This window comes from Pseudophryne corroboree, chromosome 8 (genome assembly GCF_028390025.1).
Source record: "Pseudophryne corroboree isolate aPseCor3 chromosome 8, aPseCor3.hap2, whole genome shotgun sequence".
NCBI classification, from domain to species: domain Eukaryota; kingdom Metazoa; phylum Chordata; class Amphibia; order Anura; family Myobatrachidae; genus Pseudophryne; species Pseudophryne corroboree.
The window spans coordinates 456,472,920-456,488,718 of record NC_086451.1 but is presented as its reverse complement, the minus strand read 5'-3'; the positions used below and the strand labels follow the sequence as shown (position 1 = coordinate 456,488,718).

Below are 15,799 nucleotides of genomic sequence, written 5' to 3'. Positions count from 1 at the left end.
TTAGTAGCAAAAATTCATTTAGAAAGACATCTCACCCTTTGTTATCAATTTCCATGATCTGTTTTGACCACTCACAGCTTCTCAAGTCTACTTAAAGACGATTTCATATGAGAAATGATGCTCTGAAGTGTAAGATTTTTTTACGTTTGATAAATCTGTGTTTTCGTCAAAAACAGTCAGAAGACCTCCCTTTCCCTGACCGGGAATCGAACCCGGGCCGCGGCGGTGAGAGCGCCGAATCCTAACCTCTAGACCACCAGGGAGTGATGAAGTAGGTGAACACTCCATGATAGAAAAGGAAGTTCTCTGAATGAAGTGCAATGGAATATGAGGAAAAAGGCTACTAGGAATCAGTTTTACAAGAAAGGAGAGGAAGATTGATCATGTATAGCAATTTTCAAGTTTACCACACAGCAGTTTTGCCTCCTTGATGTATAGTACTGGCACCAAAAAAAGATGATTTTGAGGAGCTAGATGTTGAGAGTTCCTGGCTCCATTATAAATTGTACTGGTGCGAAAGAAGACATTGATGATTCAGATATCAAACATGGCCTGAATAGTTCTGACAAAATTCTCTTTTCTACAAGAGCACAAGTCTTTTAGTAGCAAAAATTCATTTAGAAAGACATCTCACCCTTTGTTATCAATTTCAATGATCTGTTTTGACCGCTCACAGCTTCTCAAGTCTAATTAAAGACGATTTCATATGAGAAATGATGCTTTGAAGTGTAAGATTTTTTTACGTTTGATAAGTCTGTGTTTTTGTCAAAAACAGTCAGAAGACCTCCCTTTCCCTGACCAGCAATCAAACCCGGGCCGCGGCGGTGAGAGCGCCGAATCCTAACCACTAGACCACCAGGGAGTGATGAAGTAGGTGAACACTCCATGATAGAAAAGGAAGTTCTCTGAATGAAGTGCAATGGAATATGAGGAAAAGGGCTACTAGGAATCAGTTTTACAAGAAAGAAGAGGAAGATTGGTCATGTATAGCAATTTTCAAGTTTACCACACAGCAGTTTTGCCTCCTTGATGTATAGTACTGGCACCAAAAAAAGATGATTTTGAGGAGCTAGATGTTGAGAGTTCCTGGCTCCATTATAAATTGTACTGGTGCGAAAGAAGACATTGATGATTCAGATATCAAACATGGCCAGAATAGTTCTGACAAAATTCTCTTTTCTACAAGAGCACAAGTCTTTTAGTAGCAAAAATTCATTTAGAAAGACATCTCACCCTTTGTTATCAATTTCCATGATCTGTTTTGACCACTCACAGCTTCTCAAGTCTAATTAAAGACGATTTCATATGAGAAATGATGCTTTGAAGTGTAAGATTTTTTTACGTTTGATAAGTCTGTGTTTTTGTCAAAAACAGTCAGAATACCTCCCTTTCCCTGACCGGGAATCGAACCCAGGCCGCGGCGGTGAGAGTGCCGAATCCTAACCACTAGACCACCAGGGAGTGATGAAGTAGGTGAACACTCCATGATAGAAAAGGAAGTTCTCTGAATGAAGTGCAATGGAATATGAGGAAAAGGGCTACTAGGAATCAGTTTTACAAGAAAGGAGAGGAAGATTGGTCATGTATAGCAATTTTCAAGTTTACCACACAGCAGTTTTGCCTCCTTGATGTATAGTACTGGCACCAAAAAAAGATGATTTTGAGGAGCTAGATGTTGAGAGTTCCTGGCTCCATTATAAATTGTACTGGTGCGAAAGAAGACATTGATGATTCAGATATCAAACATGGCCTGAATAGTTCTGACAAAATTCTCTTTTCTACAAGAGCACAAGTCTTTTAGTAGCAAAAATTCATTTAGAAAGACATCTCACCCTTTGTTATCAATTTCCATGATCTGTTTTGACCACTCACAGCTTCTCAAGTCTACTTAAAGACGATTTCATATGAGAAATGATGCTCTGAAGTGTAAGATTTTTTTACGTTTGATAAATCTGTGTTTTCGTCAAAAACAGTCAGAAGACCTCCCTTTCCCTGACCGGGAATCGAACCCGGGCCGCGGCGGTGAGAGCGCCGAATCCTAACCACTAGACCACCAGGGAGTGATGAAGTTGGTGAACACTCCATGATAGAAAAGGAAGTTCTCTGAATGAAGTGCAATGGAATATGAGGAAAAGGGCTACTAGGAATCAGTTTTACAAGAAAGGAGAGGAAGATTGGTCATGTATAGCAATTTTCAAGTTTACCACACAGCAGTTTTGCCTCCTTGATGTATAGTACTGGCACCAAGAAAAGATAATTTTGAGGAGCTAGATGTTGAGAGTTCCTGGCTCCATTATAAATTGTACTGGTGCGAAAGAAGACATTGATGATTCAGATATCAAATATGGCCTGAATAGTTCTGACAAAATTCTCTTTTCTACAAGAGCACAAGTCTTTTAGTAGCAAAAATTCATTTAGAAAGACATCTCACCCTTTGTTATCAATTTCCATGATCTGTTTTGAACACTCACAGCTTCTCAAGTCTACTTAAAGACGATTTCATATGAGAAATGATGCTCTGAAGTGTAAGATTTTTTTACGTTTGATAAGTCTGTGTTTTCGTCAAAAACAGTCAGAAGACCTCCCTTTCCCTGACCGGGAATCGAACCCAGGCCGCGGCAGTGAGAGCGCCGAATCTAACCACTAGACCACCAGGGAGTGATGAAGTAGGTGAACACTCCATGATAGAAAAGGAAGTTCTCTGAATGAAGTGCAATGGAATATGAGGAAAAGGGCTACTAGGAATCAGTTTTACAAGAAAGGAGAGGAAGATTGGTCATGTATAGCAATTTTCAAGTTTACCACACAGCAGTTTTGCCTCCTTGATGTATAGTACTGGCACCAAAAAAAGATGATTTTGAGGAGCTAGATGTTGAGAGTTCCTGGCTCCATTATAAATTGTACTGGTGCGAAAGAAGACATTGATGATTCAGATATCAAACATGGCCTGAATAGTTCTGACAAAATTCTCTTTTCTACAAGAGCACAAGTCTTTTAGTAGCAAAAATTCATTTAGAAAGACATCTCACCCTTTGTTATCAATTTCCATGATCTGTTTTGACCACTCACAGCTTCTCAAGTCTACTTAAAGACGATTTCATATGAGAAATGATGCTCTGAAGTGTAAGATTTTTTTACGTTTGATAAATCTGTGTTTTTGTCAAAAACAGTCAGAAGACCTCGCTTTCCCTGACCGGGAATCGAACCCGGGCCGCGGCGGTGAGAGCGCCGAATCCTAACCACTAGACCACCAGGGAGTGATGAAGTAGGTGAACACTCCATGATAGAAAAGGAAGTTCTCTGAATGAAGTGCAATGGAATATGAGGAAAAGGGCTACTAGGAATCAGTTTTACAAGAAAGGAGAGGAAGATTGATCATGTATAGCAATTTTCAAGTTTACCACACAGCAGTTTTGCCTCCTTGATGTATAGTACTGGCACCAAAAAAAGATGATTTTGAGGAGCTAGATGTTGAGAGTTCCTGGCTCCATTATAAATTGTACTGGTGCGAAAGAAGACATTGATGATTCAGATATCAAACATGGCCTGAATAGTTCTGACAAAATTCTCTTTTCTACAAGAGCACAAGTCTTTTAGTAGCAAAAATTCATTTAGAAAGACATCTCACCCTTTGTTATCAATTTCCATGATCTGTTTTGACCACTCACAGCTTCTCAAGTCTAATTAAAGACGATTTCATATGAGAAATGATGCTTTGAAGTGTAAGATTTTTTTACGTTTGATAAGTCTGTGTTTTTGTCAAAAACAGTCAGAAGACCTCCCTTTCCCTGACCGGCAATCGAACCCGGGCCGCGGCGGTGAGAGCGCCGAATCCTAACCACTAGACCACCAGGGAGTGATGAAGTAGGTGAACACTCCATGATAGAAAAGGAAGTTCTCTGAATGAAGTGCAATGGAATATGAGGAAAAGGGCTACTAGGAATCAGTTTTACAAGAAAGAAGAGGAAGATTGGTCATGTATAGCAATTTTCAAGTTTACCACACAGCAGTTTTGCCTCCTTGATGTATAGTACTGGCACCAAAAAAAGATGATTTTGAGGAGCTAGATGTTGAGAGTTCCTGGCTCCATTATAAATTGTACTGGTGCGAAAGAAGACATTGATGATTCAGATATCAAACATGGCCTGAATAGTTCTGACAAAATTCTCTTTTCTACAAGAGCACAAGTCTTTTAGTAGCAAAAATTCATTTAGAAAGACATCTCACCCTTTGTTATCAATTTCCATGATCTGTTTTGACCACTCACAGCTTCTCAAGTCTAATTAAAGACGATTTCATATGAGAAATGATGCTTTGAAGTGTAAGATTTTTTTACGTTTGATAAGTCTGTGTTTTTGTCAAAAACAGTCACAAGACCTCGCTTTCCCTGACCGGGAATCGAACCCGGGCCGCGGCGGTGAGAGCGCCGAATCCTAACCACTAGACCACCAGGGAGTGATGAAGTAGGTGAACACTCCATGATAGAAAAGGAAGTTCTCTGAATGAAGTGCAATGGAATATGAGGAAAAGGGCTACTAGGAATCAGTTTTACAAGAAAGGAGAGGAAGATTGGTCATGTATAGCAATTTTCAAGTTTACCACACAGCAGTTTTGCCTCCTTGATGTATAGTACCGGCACCAAAAAAAGATGATTTTGAGGAGCTAGATGTTGAGAGTTCCTGGCTCCATTATAAATTGTACTGGTGCGAAAGAAGACATTGATGATTCAGATATCAAACATGGCCTGAATAGTTCTGACAAAATTCTCTTTTCTACAAGAGCACAAGTCTTTTAGTAGCAAAAATTCATTTAGAAAGACATCTCACCCTTTGTTATCAATTTCCATGATCTGTTTTGACCACTCACAGCTTCTCAAGTCTAATTAAAGACGATTTCATATGAGAAATGATGCTTTGAAGTGTAAGATTTTTTTACGTTTGATAAGTCTGTGTTTTTGTCAAAAACAGTCAGAATACCTCCCTTTTTCTGACCGGGAATCGAACCCGGGCCGCGGCGGTGAGAGCGCCGAATCCTAACCACTAGACCACCAGGGAGTGATGAAATAGGTGAACACTCCATGATAGAAAAGGAAGTTCTCTGAATGAAGTGCAATGGAATATGAGGAAAAGGGCTACTAGGAATCAGTTTTACAAGAAAGGAGAGGAAGATTGGTCATGTATAGCAATTTTCAAGTTTACCACACAGCAGTTTTGCCTCCTTGATGTATAGTACTGGCACCAAAAAAAGATGATTTTGAGGAGCTAGATGTTGAGAGTTCCTGGCTCCATTATAAATTGTACTGGTGCGAAAGAAGACATTGATGATTCAGATATCAAACATGGCCTGAATAGTTCTGACAAAATTCTCTTTTCTACAAGAGCACAAGTCTTTTAGTAGCAAAAATTCATTTAGAAAGACATCTCACCCTTTGTTATCAATTACCATGATCTGTTTTGACCACTCACAGCTTCTCAAGTCTAATTAAAGACGATTTCATATGAGAAATGATGCTCTGAAGTGTAAGATTTTTTTACGTTTGATAAGTCTGTGTTTTTGTCAAAAACAGTCAGAAGACCTCCCTTTCCCTGACCGGCAATCGAACCCGGGCCGCGGCGGTGAGAGCGCCGAATCCTAACCACTAGACCACCAGGGAGTGATGAAATAGGTGAGCACTCCATGATAGAAAAGGAAGTTCTCTGAATGAAGTGCAATGGAATATGAGGAAAAGGGCTACTAGGAATCAGTTTTACAAGAAAGAAGAGGAAGATTGGTCATGTATAGCAATTTTCAAGTTTACCACACAGCAGTTTTGCCTCCTTGATGTATAGTACTGGCACCAAAAAAAGATGATTTTGAGGAGCTAGATGTTGAGAGTTCCTGGCTCCATTATAAATTGTACTGGTGCGAAAGAAGACATTGATGATTCAGATATCAAACATGGCCTGAATAGTTCTGACAAAATTCTCTTTTCTACAAGAGCACAAGTCTTTTAGTAGCAAAAATTCATTTAGAAAGACATCTCACCCTTTGTTATCAATTTCCATGATCTGTTTTGACCACTCACAGCTTCTCAAGTCTAATTAAAGACGATTTCATATGAGAAATGATGCTTTGAAGTGTAAGATTTTTTTACGTTTGATAAGTCTGTGTTTTTGTCAAAAACAGTCAGAAGACCTCCCTTTCCCTGACCGGCAATCGAACCCGGGCCGCGGCGGTGAGAGCGCCGAATCCTAACCACTAGACCACCAGGGAGTGATGAAGTAGGTGAACACTCCATGATAGAAAAGGAAGTTCTCTGAATGAAGTGCAATGGAATATGAGGAAAAGGGCTACTAGGAATCAGTTTTACAAGAAAGAAGAGGAAGATTGGTCATGTATAGCAATTTTCAAGTTTACCACACAGCAGTTTTGCCTCCTTGATGTATAGTACTGGCACCAAAAAAAGATGATTTTGAGGAGCTAGATGTTGAGAGTTCCTGGCTCCATTATAAATTGTACTGGTGCGAAAGAAGACATTGATGATTCAGATATCAAACATGGCCTGAATAGTTCTGACAAAATTCTCTTTTCTACAAGAGCACAAGTCTTTTAGTAGCAAAAATTCATTTAGAAAGACATCTCACCCTTTGTTATCAATTTCCATGATCTGTTTTGACCACTCACAGCTTCTCAAGTCTAATTAAAGACGATTTCATATGAGAAATGATGCTTTGAAGTGTAAGATTTTTTTACGTTTGATAAGTCTGTGTTTTTGTCAAAAACAGTCAGAAGACCTCCCTTTCCCTGACCAGGAATCGAACCCAGGCCGCGGCGGTGAGAGCGCCGAATCCTAACCACTAGACCACCAGGGAGTGATGAAGTAGGTGAACACTCCATGATAGAAAAGGAAGTTCTCTGAATGAAGTGCAATGGAATATGAGGAAAAGGGCTACTAGGAATCAGTTTTACAAGAAAGGAGAGGAAGATTGGTCATGTATAGCAATTTTCAAGTTTACCACACAGCAGTTTTGCCTCCTTGATGTATAGTACTGGCACCAAAAAAAGATGATTTTGAGGAGCTAGATGTTGAGAGTTCCTGGCTCCATTATAAATTGTACTGGTGCGAAAGAAGACATTGATGATTCAGATATCAAACATGGCCTGAATAGTTCTGACAAAATTCTCTTTTCTACAAGAGCACAAGTCTTTTAGTAGCAAAAATTCATTTAGAAAGACATCTCACCCTTTGTTATCAATTTCCATGATCTGTTTTGACCACTCACAGCTTCTCAAGTCTACTTAAAGACGATTTCATATGAGAAATGATGCTCTGAAGTGTAAGATTTTTTTACGTTTGATAAATCTGTGTTTTCGTCAAAAACAGTCAGAAGACCTCCCTTTCCCTGACCGGGAATCGAACCCGGGCCGCGGCGGTGAGAGCGCCGAATCCTAACCACTAGACCACCAGGGAGTGATGAAGTTGGTGAACACTCCATGATAGAAAAGGAAGTTCTCTGAATGAAGTGCAATGGAATATGAGGAAAAGGGCTACTAGGAATCAGTTTTACAAGAAAGGAGAGGAAGATTGGTCATGTATAGCAATTTTCAAGTTTACCACACAGCAGTTTTGCCTCCTTGATGTATAGTACTGGCACCAAAAAAAGATGATTTTGAGGAGCTAGATGTTGAGAGTTCCTGGCTCCATTATAAATTGTACTGGTGCGAAAGAAGACATTGATGATTCAGATATCAAACATGGCCTGAATAGTTCTGACAAAATTCTCTTTTCTACAAGAGCACAAGTCTTTTAGTAGCAAAAATTCATTTAGAAAGACATCTCACCCTTTGTTATCAATTTCCATGATCTGTTTTGACCACTCACAGCTTCTCAAGTCTACTTAAAGACGATTTCATATGAGAAATGATGCTCTGAAGTGTAAGATTTTTTTACGTTTGATAAATCTGTGTTTTCGTCAAAAACAGTCAGAAGACCTCCCTTTCCCTGACCGGGAATCGAACCCGGGCCGCGGCGGTGAGAGCGCCGAATTCTAACCACTAGACCTCCCTTTCCCTGAAACCCGGGCCGCGGCAGTGAGAGCGCCGAATCTAACCACTAGACCACCAGGGAGTGATGAAGTAGGTGAACACTCCATGATAGAAAAGGAAGTTCTCTGAATGAAGTGCAATGGAATATGAGGAAAAGGGCTACTAGGAATCAGTTTTACAAGAAAGGAGAGGAAGATTGGTCATGTATAGCAATTTTCAAGTTTACCACACAGCAGTTTTGCCTCCTTGATGTATAGTACTGGCACCAAAAAAAGATGATTTTGAGGAGCTAGATGTTGAGAGTTCCTGGCTCCATTATAAATTGTACTGGTGCGAAAGAAGACATTGATGATTCAGATATCAAACATGGCCTGAATAGTTCTGACAAAATTCTCTTTTCTACAAGAGCACAAGTCTTTTAGTAGCAAAAATTCATTTAGTAAGACATCTCACCCTTTGTTATCAATTTCCATGATCTGTTTTGACCACTCACAGCTTCTCAAGTCTAATTAAAGACGATTTTATATGAGAAATGATGCTTTGAAGTGTAAGATTTTTTTACGTTTGATAAGTCTGTGTTTTTGTCAAAAACAGTCAGAAGACCTCCCTTTCCCTGACCGGGAATCGAACCCGGGCCGCGGCGGTGAGAGCGCCGAATCCTAACCACTAGACCACCAGGGAGTGATGAAGTAGGTGAACACTCCATGATAGAAAAGGAAGTTCTCTGAATGAAGTGCAATGGAATATGAGGAAAAGGGCTACTAGGAATCAGTTTTACAAGAAAGGAGAGGAAAATTGGTCATGTATAGCAATTTTCAAGTTTACCACACAGCAGTTTTGCCTCCTTGATGTATGGTACTAGCACCAAAAAAAGATGATTTTGAGGAGCTACATGTTGAGAGTTCCTGGCTACATTATAAATTGTACTGGTGCGAAAGAAGACATTGATGATTCAGAGATCAAACATGGCCTGAATAGTTCTGACAAAATTCTCTTTTCTACAAGAGCACAAGTCTTTTAGTAGCAAAAATTCATTTAGAAAGACATCTCACCCTTTGTTATCAATTTCCATGATCTGTATTGACCACTCACACCTTCTCAAGTCTACTTAAAGACGATTTCATATGAGAAATGATGCTCTGAAGTGTAAGATTTTTTACGTTTGATAAGTCTGTGTTTTCGTCAAGAACAGTGCGAAGACCTCGCTTTCACTGACCGGGAATCGAACCCGGGCCGCGGCGGTGAGAGCGCCGAATCCTAACCACTAGACCACCAGGGAGTGATGAAGTAGGTGAACACTCCATGATAGAAAAGGAAGTTCTCTGAATGAAGTGCAATGGAATATGAGGAAAAAGGCTACTAGGAATCAGTTTTACAAGAAAGGAGAGGAAAATTGGTTATGTATAGCAATTTTCAAGTTTACCACACAGCAGTTTTGCCTCCTTGATGTATGGTACTAGCACCAAAAAAAGATGAATTTGAGGAGCTAGATGTTGAGAGTTCCTGGCTCCATTATAAATTGTACTGGTGCGAAAGAAGACATTGATGATTCAGATATCAAACATGGCCTGAATAGTTCTGACAAAATTCTCTTTTCCACAAGAGCACAAGTCTTTTAGTAGCAAAAATTCATTTAGAAAGACATCTCACCCTTTGTTATCAATTACCATGATCTGTTTTGACCACTCACAGCTTCTCAAGTCTAATTAAAGACGATTTCATATGAGAAATGATGCTCTGAAGTGTAAGATTTTTTTACGTTTGATAAGTCTGTGTTTTTGTCAAAAACAGTCAGAAGACCTCCCTTTCCCTGACCGGCAATCGAACACGGGCCGCGGCGGTGAGAGCGCCGAATCCTAACCACTAGACCACCAGGGAGTGATGAAGTAGGTGAACACTCCATGATAGAAAAGGAAGTTCTCTGAATGAAGTGCAATGGAATATGAGGAAAAGGGCTACTAGGAATCAGTTTTACAAGAAAGAAGAGGAAGATTGGTCATGTATAGCAATTTTCAAGTTTACCACACAGCAGTTTTGCCTCCTTGATGTATAGTACTGGCACCAAAAAAAGATGATTTTGAGGAGCTAGATGTTGAGAGTTCCTGGCTCCATTATAAATTGTACTGGTGCGAAAGAAGACATTGATGATTCAGATATCAAACATGGCCTGAATAGTTCTGACAAAATTCTCTTTTCTACAAGAGCACAAGTCTTTTAGTAGCAAAAATTCATTTAGAAAGACATCTCACCCTTTGTTATCAATTTCCATGATCTGTTTTGACCACTCACAGCTTCTCAAGTCTACTTAAAGACGATTTCATATGAGAAATGATGCTCTGAAGTGTAAGATTTTTTTACGTTTGATAAATCTGTGTTTTCGTCAAAAACAGTCAGAAGACCTCCCTTTCCCTGACCGGGAATCAAACCCGGGCCGCGGCGGTGAGAGCGCCGAATCCTAACCTCTAGACCACCAGGGAGTGATGAAGTAGGTGAACACTCCATGATAGAAAAGGAAGTTCTCTGAATGAAGTGCAATGGAATATGAGGAAAAGGGCTACTAGGAATCAGTTTTACAAGAAAGGAGAGGAAGATTGATCATGTATAGCAATTTTCAAGTTTACCACACAGCAGTTTTGCCTCCTTGATGTATAGTACTGGCACCAAAAAAAGATGATTTTGAGGAGCTAGATGTTGAGAGTTCCTGGCTCCATTATAAATTGTACTGGTGCGAAAGAAGACATTGATGATTCAGATATCAAACATGGCCTGAATAGTTCTGACAAAATTCTCTTTTCTACAAGAGCACAAGTCTTTTAGTAGCAAAAATTCATTTAGAAAGACATCTCACCCTTTGTTATCAATTTCCATGATCTGTTTTGACCACTCACAGCTTCTCAAGTCTAATTAAAGACGATTTCATATGAGAAATGATGCTTTGAAGTGTAAGATTTTTTTACGTTTGATAAGTCTGTGTTTTTGTCAAAAACAGTCAGAAGACCTCCCTTTCCCTGACCGGCAATCGAACCCGGGCCGCGGCGGTGAGAGCGCCGAATCCTAACCACTAGACCACCAGGGAGTGATGAAGTAGGTGAACACTCCATGATAGAAAAGGAAGTTCTCTGAATGAAGTGCAATGGAATATGAGGAAAAGGGCTACTAGGAATCAGTTTTACAAGAAAGAAGAGGAAGATTGGTCATGTATAGCAATTTTCAAGTTTACCACACAGCAGTTTTGCCTCCTTGATGTATAGTACTGGCACCAAAAAAAGATGATTTTGAGGAGCTAGATGTTGAGAGTTCCTGGCTCCATTATAAATTGTACTGGTGCGAAAGAAGACATTGATGATTCAGATATCAAACATGGCCTGAATAGTTCTGACAAAATTCTCTTTTCTACAAGAGCACAAGTCTTTTAGTAGCAAAAATTCATTTAGAAAGACATCTCACCCTTTGTTATCAATTTCCATGATCTGTTTTGACCACTCACAGCTTCTCAAGTCTAATTAAAGACGATTTCATATGAGAAATGATGCTTTGAAGTGTAAGATTTTTTTACGTTTGATAAGTCTGTGTTTTTGTCAAAAACAATCAGAATACCTCCCTTTCCCTGACCGGGAATCGAACCCAGGCCGCGGCGGTGAGAGCGCCGAATCCTAACCACTAGACCACCAGGGAGTGATGAAGTAGGTGAACACTCCATGATAGAAAAGGAAGTTCTCTGAATGAAGTGCAATGGAATATGAGGAAAAGGGCTACTAGGAATCAGTTTTACAAGAAAGGAGAGGAAGATTGGTCATAGATAGCAATTTTCAAGTTTACCACACAGCAGTTTTGCCTCCTTGATGTATAGTACTGGCACCAAAAAAAGATGATTTTGAGGAGCTAGATGTTGAGAGTTCCTGGCTCCATTATAAATTGTACTGGTGCGAAAGAAGACATTGATGATTCAGATATCAAACATGGCCTGAATAGTTCTGACAAAATTCTCTTTTCTACAAGAGCACAAGTCTTTTAGTAGCAAAAATTCATTTAGAAAGACATCTCACCCTTTGTTATCAATTTCCATGATCTGTTTTGACCACTCACAGCTTCTCAAGTCTACTTAAAGACGATTTCATATGAGAAATGATGCTCTGAAGTGTAAGATTTTTTTACGTTTTATAAATCTGTGTTTTCGTCAAAAACAGTCAGAAGACCTCCCTTTCCCTGACCGGGAATCGAACCCGGGCCGCGGCGGTGAGAGCGCCGAATCCTAACCACTAGACCACCAGGGAGTGATGAAGTTGGTGAACACTCCATGATAGAAAAGGAAGTTCTCTGAATGAAGTGCAATGGAATATGAGGAAAAGGGCTACTAGGAATCAGTTTTACAAGAAAGGAGAGGAAGATTGGTCATGTATAGCAATTTTCAAGTTTACCACACAGCAGTTTTGCCTCCTTGATGTATAGTACTGGCACCAAGAAAAGATAATTTTGAGGAGCTAGATGTTGAGAGTTCCTGGCTCCATTATAAATTGTACTGGTGCGAAAGAAGACATTGATGATTCAGATATCAAATATGGCCTGAATAGTTCTGACAAAATTCTCTTTTCTACAAGAGCACAAGTCTTTTAGTAGCAAAAATTCATTTAGAAAGACATCTCACCCTTTGTTATCAATTTCCATGATCTGTTTTGACCACTCACAGCTTCTCAAGTCTACTTAAAGACGATTTCATATGAGAAATGATGCTCTGAAGTGTAAGATTTTTTTACGTTTGATAAATCTGTGTTTTCGTCAAAAACAGTCAGAAGACCTCCCTTTCCCTGACCGGGAATCGAACCCGGGCAGCGGCAGTGAGAGCGCCGAATCTAACCACTAGACCACCAGGGAGTGATGAAGTAGGTGAACACTCCATGATAGAAAAGGAAGTTCTCTGAATGAAGTGCAATGGAATATGAGGAAAAGGGCTACTAGGAATCAGTTTTACAAGAAAGGAGAGGAAGATTGGTCATGTATAGCAATTTTCAAGTTTACCACACAGCAGTTTTGCCTCCTTGATGTATAGTACTGGCACCAAAAAAAGATGATTTTGAGGAGCTAGATGTTGAGAGTTCCTGGCTCCATTATAAATTGTACTGGTGCGAAAGAAGACATTGATGATTCAGATATCAAACATGGCCTGAATAGTTCTGACAAAATTCTCTTTTCTACAAGAGCACAAGTCTTTTAGTAGCAAAAATTCATTTAGTAAGACATCTCACCCTTTGTTATCAATTTCCATGATCTGTTTTGACCACTCACAGCTTCTCAAGTCTAATTAAAGACGATTTCATATGAGAAATGATGCTTTGAAGTGTAAGATTTTTTTACGTTTGATAAGTCTGTGTTTTTGTCAAAAACAGTCAGAAGACCTCCCTTTCCCTGACCGGGAATCGAACCCGGGCCGCGGCGGTGAGAGCGCCGAATCCTAACCACTAGACCACCAGGGAGTGATGAAGTAGGTGAACACTCCATGATAGAAAAGGAAGTTCTCTGAATGAAGTGCAATGGAATATGAGGAAAAAGGCTACTAGGAATCAGTTTTACAAGAAAGGAGAGGAAAATTGGTTATGTATAGCAATTTTCAAGTTTACCACACAGCAGTTTTGCCTCCTTGATGTATGGTACTAGCACCAAAAAAAGATGAATTTGAGGAGCTAGATGTTGAGAGTTCCTGGCTCCATTATAAATTGTACTGGTGCGAAAGAAGACATTGATGATTCAGATATCAAACATGGCCTGAATAGTTCTGACAAAATTCTCTTTTCCACAAGAGCACAAGTCTTTTAGTAGCAAAAATTCATTTAGAAAGACATCTCACCCTTTGTTATCAATTTCCATCATCTGTTTTGACCACTCACAGCTTCTCAAGTCTACTTAAAGACGATTTCATATGAGAAATGATGCTCTGAAGTGTAAGATTTTTTTACGTTTGATAAATATGTGTTTTCGTCAAAAACAGTCAGAAGACCTCCTTTTCCCTGACCGGGAACCGAACCCGGGCCGCGGCGGTGAGAGCGCCGAATCCTAACCACTAGACCACCAGGGAGTGATGAAGTAGGTGAACACTCCATGATAGAAAAGGAAGTTCTCTGAATGAAGTGCAATGGAATATGAGGAAAAGGGCTACTAGGAATCAGTTTTACAAGAAAGGAGAGGAAGATTGGTCATAGATAGCAATTTTCAAGTTTACCACACAGCAGTTTTGCCTCCTTGATGTATAGTACTGGCACCAAAAAAAGATGATTTTGAGGAGCTAGATGTTGAGAGTTCCTGGCTCCATTATAAATTGTACTGGTGCGAAAGAAGACATTGATGATTCAGATATCAAACATGGCCTGAATAGTTCTGACAAAATTCTCTTTTCTACAAGAGCACAAGTCTTTTAGTAGCAAAAATTCATTTAGAAAGACATCTCACCCTTTGTTATCAATTTCCATGATCTGTTTTGACCACTCACAGCTTCTCAAGTCTACTTAAAGACGATTTCATATGAGAAATGATGCTCTGAAGTGTAAGATTTTTTTACGTTTTATAAATCTGTGTTTTCGTCAAAAACAGTCAGAAGACCTCCCTTTCCCTGACCGGGAATCGAACCCGGGCCGCGGCGGTGAGAGCGCCGAATCCTAACCACTAGACCACCAGGGAGTGATGAAGTTGGTGAACACTCCATGATAGAAAAGGAAGTTCTCTGAATGAAGTGCAATGGAATATGAGGAAAAGGGCTACTAGGAATCAGTTTTACAAGAAAGGAGAGGAAGATTGGTCATGTATAGCAATTTTCAAGTTTACCACACAGCAGTTTTGCCTCCTTGATGTATAGTACTGGCACCAAGAAAAGATAATTTTGAGGAGCTAGATGTTGAGAGTTCCTGGCTCCATTATAAATTGTACTGGTGCGAAAGAAGACATTGATGATTCAGATATCAAATATGGCCTGAATAGTTCTGACAAAATTCTCTTTTCTACAAGAGCACAAGTCTTTTAGTAGCAAAAATTCATTTAGAAAGACATCTCACCCTTTGTTATCAATTTCCATGATCTGTTTTGACCACTCACAGCTTCTCAAGTCTACTTAAAGACGATTTCATATGAGAAATGATGCTCTGAAGTGTAAGATTTTTTTACGTTTGATAAATCTGTGTTTTCGTCAAAAACAGTCAGAAGACCTCCCTTTCCCTGACCGGGAATCGAACCCGGGCAGCGGCAGTGAGAGCGCCGAATCTAACCACTAGACCACCAGGGAGTGATGAAGTAGGTGAACACTCCATGATAGAAAAGGAAGTTCTCTGAATGAAGTGCAATGGAATATGAGGAAAAGGGCTACTAGGAATCAGTTTTACAAGAAAGGAGAGGAAGATTGGTCATGTATAGCAATTTTCAAGTTTACCACACAGCAGTTTTGCCTCCTTGATGTATAGTACTGGCACCAAAAAAAGATGATTTTGAGGAGCTAGATGTTGAGAGTTCCTGGCTCCATTATAAATTGTACTGGTGCGAAAGAAGACATTGATGATTCAGATATCAAACATGGCCTGAATAGTTCTGACAAAATTCTCTTTTCTACAAGAGCACAAGTCTTTTAGTAGCAAAAATTCATTTAGTAAGACATCTCACCCTTTGTTATCAATTTCCATGATCTGTTTTGACCACTCACAGCTTCTCAAGTCTAATTAAAGACGATTTCATATGAGAAATGATGCTTTGAAGTGTAAGATTTTTTTACGTTTGATAAGTCTGTGTTTTTGTCAAA

The 15,799-nt window shown here is 39.6% G+C and overlaps 24 non-coding genes across 24 annotated transcripts; all 24 read right to left on the bottom strand.

The window, feature by feature from the left end:
* Nucleotides 1-191: 191 nt before the first annotated feature.
* On the bottom strand, nucleotides 192-263 carry TRNAE-CUC (transfer RNA glutamic acid (anticodon CUC)). Its single transcript has one exon. It is a non-coding gene; the product is annotated as a tRNA-Glu (tRNA).
* A 1,126-nt stretch (nucleotides 264-1,389) lies between these two features.
* On the bottom strand, nucleotides 1,390-1,461 carry TRNAE-CUC (transfer RNA glutamic acid (anticodon CUC)). The gene has a single exon. It is a non-coding gene; the product is annotated as a tRNA-Glu (tRNA).
* A 527-nt stretch (nucleotides 1,462-1,988) lies between these two features.
* On the bottom strand, nucleotides 1,989-2,060 carry TRNAE-CUC (transfer RNA glutamic acid (anticodon CUC)). Its single transcript has one exon. It is a non-coding gene; the product is annotated as a tRNA-Glu (tRNA).
* Nucleotides 2,061-2,587: 527 nt separating this feature from the next.
* TRNAE-CUC (transfer RNA glutamic acid (anticodon CUC)) lies at nucleotides 2,588-2,658 on the bottom strand. The gene has a single exon. It is a non-coding gene; the product is annotated as a tRNA-Glu (tRNA).
* Nucleotides 2,659-3,185: 527 nt separating this feature from the next.
* On the bottom strand, nucleotides 3,186-3,257 carry TRNAE-CUC (transfer RNA glutamic acid (anticodon CUC)). Its single transcript has one exon. It is a non-coding gene; the product is annotated as a tRNA-Glu (tRNA).
* A 527-nt stretch (nucleotides 3,258-3,784) lies between these two features.
* Nucleotides 3,785-3,856, bottom strand: TRNAE-CUC (transfer RNA glutamic acid (anticodon CUC)). The gene has a single exon. It is a non-coding gene; the product is annotated as a tRNA-Glu (tRNA).
* Nucleotides 3,857-4,383: 527 nt separating this feature from the next.
* On the bottom strand, nucleotides 4,384-4,455 carry TRNAE-CUC (transfer RNA glutamic acid (anticodon CUC)). Its single transcript has one exon. It is a non-coding gene; the product is annotated as a tRNA-Glu (tRNA).
* Nucleotides 4,456-4,982: 527 nt separating this feature from the next.
* Nucleotides 4,983-5,054, bottom strand: TRNAE-CUC (transfer RNA glutamic acid (anticodon CUC)). Its single transcript has one exon. It is a non-coding gene; the product is annotated as a tRNA-Glu (tRNA).
* Nucleotides 5,055-5,581: 527 nt separating this feature from the next.
* Nucleotides 5,582-5,653, bottom strand: TRNAE-CUC (transfer RNA glutamic acid (anticodon CUC)). Its single transcript has one exon. It is a non-coding gene; the product is annotated as a tRNA-Glu (tRNA).
* A 527-nt stretch (nucleotides 5,654-6,180) lies between these two features.
* Nucleotides 6,181-6,252, bottom strand: TRNAE-CUC (transfer RNA glutamic acid (anticodon CUC)). The gene has a single exon. It is a non-coding gene; the product is annotated as a tRNA-Glu (tRNA).
* A 527-nt stretch (nucleotides 6,253-6,779) lies between these two features.
* Nucleotides 6,780-6,851, bottom strand: TRNAE-CUC (transfer RNA glutamic acid (anticodon CUC)). Its single transcript has one exon. It is a non-coding gene; the product is annotated as a tRNA-Glu (tRNA).
* A 527-nt stretch (nucleotides 6,852-7,378) lies between these two features.
* On the bottom strand, nucleotides 7,379-7,450 carry TRNAE-CUC (transfer RNA glutamic acid (anticodon CUC)). Its single transcript has one exon. It is a non-coding gene; the product is annotated as a tRNA-Glu (tRNA).
* Nucleotides 7,451-7,977: 527 nt separating this feature from the next.
* On the bottom strand, nucleotides 7,978-8,107 carry TRNAE-CUC (transfer RNA glutamic acid (anticodon CUC)). The gene is made up of 2 exons: nucleotides 8,072-8,107; nucleotides 7,978-8,012 (listed from the first exon to the last, which is right to left on the bottom strand). It is a non-coding gene; the product is annotated as a tRNA-Glu (tRNA).
* Nucleotides 8,108-8,634: 527 nt separating this feature from the next.
* Nucleotides 8,635-8,706, bottom strand: TRNAE-CUC (transfer RNA glutamic acid (anticodon CUC)). The gene has a single exon. It is a non-coding gene; the product is annotated as a tRNA-Glu (tRNA).
* Nucleotides 8,707-9,232: 526 nt separating this feature from the next.
* TRNAE-CUC (transfer RNA glutamic acid (anticodon CUC)) lies at nucleotides 9,233-9,304 on the bottom strand. The gene has a single exon. It is a non-coding gene; the product is annotated as a tRNA-Glu (tRNA).
* Nucleotides 9,305-10,430: 1,126 nt separating this feature from the next.
* TRNAE-CUC (transfer RNA glutamic acid (anticodon CUC)) lies at nucleotides 10,431-10,502 on the bottom strand. The gene has a single exon. It is a non-coding gene; the product is annotated as a tRNA-Glu (tRNA).
* Nucleotides 10,503-11,029: 527 nt separating this feature from the next.
* TRNAE-CUC (transfer RNA glutamic acid (anticodon CUC)) lies at nucleotides 11,030-11,101 on the bottom strand. The gene has a single exon. It is a non-coding gene; the product is annotated as a tRNA-Glu (tRNA).
* A 527-nt stretch (nucleotides 11,102-11,628) lies between these two features.
* TRNAE-CUC (transfer RNA glutamic acid (anticodon CUC)) lies at nucleotides 11,629-11,700 on the bottom strand. The gene has a single exon. It is a non-coding gene; the product is annotated as a tRNA-Glu (tRNA).
* Nucleotides 11,701-12,227: 527 nt separating this feature from the next.
* TRNAE-CUC (transfer RNA glutamic acid (anticodon CUC)) lies at nucleotides 12,228-12,299 on the bottom strand. The gene has a single exon. It is a non-coding gene; the product is annotated as a tRNA-Glu (tRNA).
* A 527-nt stretch (nucleotides 12,300-12,826) lies between these two features.
* TRNAE-CUC (transfer RNA glutamic acid (anticodon CUC)) lies at nucleotides 12,827-12,897 on the bottom strand. Its single transcript has one exon. It is a non-coding gene; the product is annotated as a tRNA-Glu (tRNA).
* A 527-nt stretch (nucleotides 12,898-13,424) lies between these two features.
* On the bottom strand, nucleotides 13,425-13,496 carry TRNAE-CUC (transfer RNA glutamic acid (anticodon CUC)). Its single transcript has one exon. It is a non-coding gene; the product is annotated as a tRNA-Glu (tRNA).
* A 527-nt stretch (nucleotides 13,497-14,023) lies between these two features.
* Nucleotides 14,024-14,095, bottom strand: TRNAE-CUC (transfer RNA glutamic acid (anticodon CUC)). Its single transcript has one exon. It is a non-coding gene; the product is annotated as a tRNA-Glu (tRNA).
* Nucleotides 14,096-14,622: 527 nt separating this feature from the next.
* TRNAE-CUC (transfer RNA glutamic acid (anticodon CUC)) lies at nucleotides 14,623-14,694 on the bottom strand. The gene has a single exon. It is a non-coding gene; the product is annotated as a tRNA-Glu (tRNA).
* A 527-nt stretch (nucleotides 14,695-15,221) lies between these two features.
* Nucleotides 15,222-15,292, bottom strand: TRNAE-CUC (transfer RNA glutamic acid (anticodon CUC)). The gene has a single exon. It is a non-coding gene; the product is annotated as a tRNA-Glu (tRNA).
* Between the last annotated feature and the right edge of the window lie 507 nt (nucleotides 15,293-15,799).